This window comes from Crocodylus porosus, unplaced genomic scaffold (genome assembly GCF_001723895.1).
Source record: "Crocodylus porosus isolate Cpor-Errol unplaced genomic scaffold, CroPor_comp1, whole genome shotgun sequence".
Classification (NCBI taxonomy): domain Eukaryota; kingdom Metazoa; phylum Chordata; order Crocodylia; family Crocodylidae; genus Crocodylus; species Crocodylus porosus.
This window is the reverse complement of record NW_017728906.1, coordinates 166,854,449-166,862,108: the sequence shown is the minus strand read 5'-3', so window position 1 is coordinate 166,862,108 and position 7,660 is coordinate 166,854,449. Positions and strand designations below refer to the sequence as shown.

The 7,660-nt window shown below is 38.8% G+C and overlaps 1 long non-coding RNA gene across 1 annotated transcript in view; it reads right to left on the bottom strand.

Moving 5' to 3' along the window:
- Window positions 1-220: 220 nt before the first annotated feature.
- LOC109306642 overlaps window positions 221-7,660 on the bottom strand; it is a 13,643-nt gene continuing 6,203 nt past the window's right edge. Inside the window, exon 2 of the long non-coding RNA XR_002100065.1 lies at window positions 221-921. This is a non-coding gene — a long non-coding RNA (uncharacterized LOC109306642). The remainder of the gene's footprint in view (window positions 922-7,660) is intronic.

Below are 7,660 nucleotides of genomic sequence, written 5' to 3'. Positions count from 1 at the left end.
GGGCCTATGTAACTGGAAAACTAATTTGGGTCATTTTTGCTGGAACTTGAATTTTGATTTAAAAAATCCAAATTTCTGACAAGCTGGTTCAGTTATTGTGCTTGGAAGCCGCCTACCATTCTTGCTAAGTTTCCTGAATAAGTAAGTACTTGGCAATGCAGCGATAAAGGCTGCCTTTTTCAGTTACTGCTTACTGGAGTAAGTATCCAAAATAGCATCCCATGTTGAACTTAACATTTATTTAAACACCATTCAGGAGGTGATAAAAGGCCCTACAACAAAATGCATTTCATAATACTACCATTATATCTCCCAGTCAATAGTTTGTGGTTTGAAATAACTCACAGCATTATAAAACTATTTTGCATTCACATAGCTTAAAAACTCAGAGTTACTATGCTTTAGTTCTGCAACTGAGGATACGAGTAACTGAAAGCGCAACACTTTATGCAGAAGAATTTGCCAATGCTAAATATACCAGCAACCCAGTATCTCCCATTTAAGAATTCTGTTTAAGATTTCCTTTTTAGATTGATATGACTTCTAACCCAGCCCCTTACACCCTTTTGCTGTCTGAATTTGACTCACAAAAACATAAGACTGTAAGTTGGTGACACATAGCAAGGTGTCAGAGGAGAGGGAGAACAGCAGTTCATTAGCAGTGTACAAAAGTATAAGTTAGTTGAATCTTGACTTTCATTTGCACCTTCACATGCCTTCTTCTAGCTCTTTGGTGGAAAATGACACCAGTCTAGATTTCCTGGAGCATGGTATTGTGGGTGCATGTTCTATGGAAGTCCAACTGGTCTGTCCATCTTTTTGCATCACCTCTGAATCCAATCTTTGGAATCTTTTTCCAACAACTCCCAATAATAAGCTGCGTGTGTTTTTATTCACATTTTTTAATAAAACTGTAGCACTCTTTGAAAAAGAATTAAATTATTGTTTGACAAGTAACACCCACTCAGCAGGAAGAAAAGTACAACCTTTTTAGAAAGGAAAATTTATTTGTAGTTACATGTACCACATATAAAATTAACATTAACTGAAACAGACATAATTTGTTTCAATACTTTGACTAAGCACTTACAATGTAGACTACAAAACTGTACATCTTAAATTTAGCAACTAACTCTTACAGCATAGTGCAATTGTAACATTTTATAAACAAAGAATTATTTGTGCCTTTTTTATTAAAATAAAGTGCATTAAATGGTTATCTTGTATACAACAAGAAGCTCTGTAATCGCTATCCCAAACTCTAATCTTTACAGAAACTTAGGTAAAACTCTTCAGCTTCCTTTTAATATTAATTTACAGCCTAGTTATCTATTATTCAAATGTCAACAATGATTATGAGAAAAAAAGGTCACTGTAGGAAATAACCATAGATCTTCATGTTCTGAGCAAAATAATTGGTATTCGTATGAAAAGCAGTTCATGCAAACTTCTACTTGGGCTCCTAGGGAGAGGTGTATTTTTGAAAACATCCATGCAGCTCCTGTTTCTAAAACATTACATAATTCAGGATGTAAATATCATATTGAAGTTACCAGCATTACATGTTTGGGTGAACTATATTCAGTTTCCTAAGGAAAGCTGTCCTTGGAATACATTTAAGACGATGAAAACTGTAACTGATGGGCCTTATTTTTTCATTTGTTTTTTACTACATATGGTAGGACAAAGAAAATGAAAAGAGATATTTCCTGGTACCTGGTTATTGGCCCACGGCATTATACTCTGATGAGCTGGAGTTACCAGTAAATATCAAATCTTACATCTAGAATCACAGGCATAGACTTTCAACATTTATATGCTGTAAAATATCTTTTTTAAATAAACTCATTTGCAATTAATTTTCCTAGGTTTTTGCAATTATAGTGGAGCTAAGAAGAAAAAAAAAAGGAAGAACTACTGTTAAGGTGTGACCCCAAACTGCTGAAAAATAGAGATGTGAAATAAAAAGTGGTCTATATAGGTCTACTGTACCTACTCTTTGTAGCTCAAGTAAGAATAGAAATTAAATGCTCATTGACTTTAATGGGTTTTGAATGAGGCCCCATTTACCCAAAGTCATAGTCTGTTGAAAGCAGAAGCAGAATTTCCATAGGCTTCACTGAGAACCTGATTCAAGAATAGGGGAGTACTACCATAGGCTTTTCCTTACGATTCGTTTATATTACCCACAATAGTAAAAACTGTCTGCTTGCTCACCAGTTGTAATTCCTCTCATGTTTTGGTACAAATCGCTCAAATATTTCTGCTTTCTGCTAGATCTGTTTCCTGCACTTACCCTTATTAAGTTTTAGGAACAACCACATTAAATGGAAGTAGACAACTATATTCTGCTGCTATGCACTGGAACCACTGTTGCACAGAAAACCATGCACCACAACATGTATTCCACAGCACTGAGTGTCATGGGCCCAGGACACTTTTCTGTTCCCAGAGGAGGGGAATAAAAATGGAAAACAGAAGAAAGGATCAGGAATTGACAGAGTCAAGTGAAGTATGCTTGCTCATTCCTACATAGTCTGCAGAAAAGTCTCTGCGCTAACACCACCTGATGAGAACCAAAAGCACAGTGCCCCCTTTTGAAAGCAACATGATTTGACACGGGGATTTAATATGGCTAGAGAAGAATTACTTCTGGCTTTATGCTTTCTATTTTCCTTTTAGCCCTCAAAATGAGCTGCAAGGATCTGAGAGGAACAAGCCAAGGACAGTCAAGGAGCTTTACGGTGGGGGCTGACCGAACACACTCATTCCACAAATTTAAACAGCATGTTTCCTGAAGATCTTGGGGTAACTCCTTGTTACCCTTTCCTGAAGGAAGACTGGAATAGACTGAGTTTTTAGAGGTGGGACGTGTTAAGCATTACCCAGGCAATGTCAAATGAGAGCTAGGAACAATCAATACCTTACAGGATCAGAGCCAAGATAGAGATTTTAAAACTTACTCTCTTCTGTGGGATTTTTCCAGAGAGAGGGTGGGAAACTATCAGATGTTGCAGTGATGGAGCTAGCTAAGATGGGGGTTATTTCTAGAAACGGCCAGCATTAGACATGCCTGAAACTGCACAGTAGATGAGTATAGGGAAAATGTTTTCCTGCTTCCCACTAATGGGTGGTTAGTTTATGCTATAGAACATGAAGATTTATATCCCTTTCAAAAACTTGTTTCTTGTCTGTTAAGCTCTTCCCACTGTAATAGGGAGATGTTTTCAGTATCTATCACCCTAATCACCCTTGTTTTTAATCTTATTTAGGTCTTGGTCTTAATGTCCACTGACTGCATTCTGGCCACCACAACCTGGTAATGGAAGCTTACATTTGATGAGATACTAAAATGTTCTAGAAGACCATCTTTGTCTGTTGTACAAGTGGAACATAATGGAATTATTTTGCTTCCAGTATTCTTATAATAAAGTCTGCATGTAGGTATTTTTAACCCAGTCTGCACATGAAAAAGGATTTATCCAGTTCTGTTTTTTATTCATTTGTGAACATACAAGTAGCATTGGGGTCCAATTTGGAAAGGTGTAGGACCTTCAAGTCCAAAGGTGAGGAGTGTGCCGCCCCTGCAAGATGGAGGAATTTGGGTTGTGTAATTAATATGTTGGGAGTTTTCCTTGAATAAGGAATCCCAGACCAAGGCAATACTCAGATATCCCTGGATTTATAATTTCAGTACCCTTTGCAGTTTAGGACTGAATGTGTCAGTATATGCAGAACTACTGCTGTAAACAACATGGCAACAATTTACTTCATCCTTTTTCTAAAATTAAAACTACTACCTTTTTTATAAGGGAAACATAAATGGATATAGAACTTTTTGACTAAAAGTGTTGCGCCATTTAGGGAAGTCTTTACACCAAACTACAGAAGTATTATCCAATCAGAAATGCATGTATTACAAGATATTATTTCTTGCAATCATAGATTTTCTTTGAAAAACTTGACAATGTGTGACTGACTTTATTTTTAAAGCACCTTATTAAAATCTTTTAAATGGTTCTTCACCTATCCAAACAATACTTAACTTTAAAAGGTAAGACTATAAATTCCTTATTTACAAGGGGCTATGCTACCTCTGAACCTTAAAAAGGTAGATCACTGAAACAAAATCTGTATTGTACCAGATTTCATACTCATTGCTGCAAGTAACGAGTAACCATTCTCTTTAGCCATTACTAGAATGACTGTACCAATGTGGAAAATAAAGTCTATATAGCTATTATTACAGTACTTCATGCTTTTTAAAATTTCACTCTGCTAAGAATATGAATTATTTTGTTTAGAAGTTACCTTAAATAATACTCAACAGCTCTACCAGATCTGACTCTTTGCTGGCTTTCTTTGTACTCTTAGTTTTATGGAAAATGAACTTTAAAATTAAATTAAAACCATTCCACCTGAATAACCCTGATGCTATTTTATTTGGTTTCATATATAGTCCTCCAATAACTCTAAAATATGCCTGCAAGTTAGATCGACTGCAAAACAGCAAAGTCAGTGGGAGAATTTCAGAAGTACCTAAAGGCTTTAGGACCCCAAGTTCTGTTAAATATCCATGGAATTTATGTGCCTTGATCCCACAGACACATTTGGAAATATCCCTCATATACCTTATATAGCAATGGAAAAATCTGTTTTCCATGAGTTTTATAATAATTGCAATAATTGTAAGGTTTGGAGGACAATCATCATTTATAAACTTCTTCAGCTCCATCTCATTTCTTATGCTGGAAAATGTTCAATATCCTGTCACTACAGGTTTGTATACTGCAGTACAATACAGTACTCATTTGCTGCTCATCTAGAAGGGGTGGTTAAATTTACAATATCTGCAAGAGCTGTGACAATACATTCCAGCACAGGCCCAGGCATTTAGTCTGTCATATGGGTGGTAGCATCTTTAAAATCATTATCACAGAAGCAACTTCAGTAAGTATGAAGGGCTTGTGCCCTCTTCAGAAAAAAAACAGGAACATACTTTGATGTATCCTGTCCTAAACCTGCAGTCCTTTTCTATGGAAAACTCCCAGTGACTTTGACTGGAGTTATGCAGGATTGCAGAATCAAGGGCAGTGATATTTCGGCAAAGTAGCATCAGATGTTTGCACATTGCAAAGCTACTCATTTGTGTATACAGATAAGGTGGTTAACATGAAAAGTCAATGTTTACCAGCAGCTACCATCAGAACACAGATACTGCTGTACTGGTTTAGCCCAATAGTCCATTCTTTTCCCAACTGCTGCATGAATTTCAGAGGAAGGTTTATGCATCCTCAAAATGTGTATTTGTAAAATGACTTACTAATGGGAGATTTTTTTTTTTACAGTAACCTTGGTTAATTCCCTGAACCGTAAAGACATATGTTCATGCAACTTTATCTAATCTAACATAAACTGGATGTCCTCACTGCCCACGAACATTTTTAAAATCCTGCTAACTCTTGGTCTTAGTAAATCATAACGGGCAGTTCTGCAAGCTACTCCCACATTGAGTCGAGAAGCATTTCCAAATTTCTTGTTTTTCATAGTTTCATAGTTAGGAGGGTCGGAAGGGACCTGAGCAGATCATCTAGTCCGACCCCCTGCCATGGCAGGAAAGAGTACTGGGGTCAAACAACCCCAGCAAGGTGATTTCAATTTCACTTAAAGTCCTCCTGTTCTTGTGTTGTGAGATGAAAAGCAGGCATGCTTGATTTATCTTCCCTATCCCTTTCAGTTTTTTAAATGAATGTTTATCATGTCCCTTCTATTTAGATTTTTGTGTATAACAAATAGTCTCATCTTCATTCTGTGTCTCTGGACTACTAAAGATCAAAATCAAACATAGCATTCCCAAGTGACTGATTTATAAAATGGCTTCCTAATATATTCAGTATTATATTACCCTTAAACTTCCTAATATTTTGATAGGGTTTTTTGGACTGTCACCAAGCACTAATCTGCTGTTTTTTATCATCCAGTTGTCCACAGTGACTGACCCAAGTCTTTTTTGTGAGGGGCTACAATTTATCAAAAATCCAGCGATGTCTATATTTAAACTTACTTATTCCATCCTCTATTACCAAAAACTTATATATGTTAACAATGAATTTGACATGTGACCTTGTTGCTCAGTTGGTAGTTGTCTTTAAGTTAACAGGGCTGTTGACTAGATTTAATAAATGGCAAGAACTAGACCAATCTTGTGACATCTGCTATCACATGCCATAGCAACTCGCTATCATTCTGTCACAGTTCTAATTTTTGTACCTCCAAGATAAAAACTGGTTCATATCCAGGTATACCATTCATTTTTTCACTCTAACATGTTTCAGAAATGCCTACTGTGTCAAAATTCTGTTTCACTGCCAGGCATTCTGGAACAACCATTTTTTCCTATACATTTTTTTTTTTTAGATCTGGATATAGGCAGTAAAAACATCCAGATAGCAGAGCTATTTTCTTATCTCAAGTAGATGGAGGTATTTGGTATCTTACTGCTGCACAGTAATTGTGGATATTTTTTAAGCGCTGACTATTCTGCCACATTTTTTAACCGCAAAAGTGGACACACACACACACACACACACACACACTTTCTGTTGATGGACATTAGTACATATATGTTTTAACATATAGTTCTTTTCACTTTAGAATAAGCTTAAGAAAGTGAGGAAATTTACATTCCTTGAATGGCTGGACTGTCAGTGCTGAAATGGTAGCCCTTGCTCCCCCTGAAGCTCAACACCACTGGCAATTCCAGCCAGGGTCAGCCAAGATCCAGTAATCAAGAGCAGATCTAAAAATGAGGGGTAAAAAATGTGGAGATAAAATGCACTCTTGGCCTGCTCCAAATACCACTGACATCAGCGGGAAATCTTCTACTGACTTCAGTAGGCTTTTGGATCAGGCTCCTGAATGATTAAGGGTGGTGCTGAAGGGACCACAGTATCCTAGGGCACTGATAGAGATTCTGGGGGCTGATACTGACAGACAGTTTTTAAGGAGGTATATTGGCTGATACTGATACAATTTTCTGATATGCAGCCTGGCAGCTTGAAGACCTGCGTGCGGCTGGTAAGTCTGTTGTGGTGGAAGGGATGTAGGGGGGAAGATCGAGGCCTACTGTGGTGAGGGAGGGAGTGGGGCTGGTGCAGGTGCAAGATGGAGCTGTGGCTTGTCTGGGTGGTGCAGGGAGGGGAGAGGGGGCTGCTCCTACTGCTGTACGCACCTGAGGGTATGGGGGGTGGGGCATGTGTCCACCTGCTAGATCTGTGCAGGATGTGGTTGGGTTGTGGGCTGGGCTGGGCTGCACTAGGGGGCAGGTGGAGACGGAGCTGGAAGGAGGATTATGGGGTGGAGGTTGAAGCCACCCCAAAATTCACCATAGCCCCACTCCTACCGCCTGCCCTGAGTACAGTCCCAGCCCAATCCCCCCCACCCATGTGCTGGGAAGAGACCAGTGCAGCCTCAGCCCCAGCCCATAGTCACCTTACACAGCTCTAGGGGCACATGCCCCCCTATGCCCTCCTGGGGTGTGTGCAGTGGCAGGAGCCACCCGCTCTTCCTGCAGCTCTGTCCTGCACCCCACCCCATCCACACAGTGCCTGCCCCAGCTTCGCTCCCTTCCTCAATGTGGGGGCATCGATCTGCCCCCCAC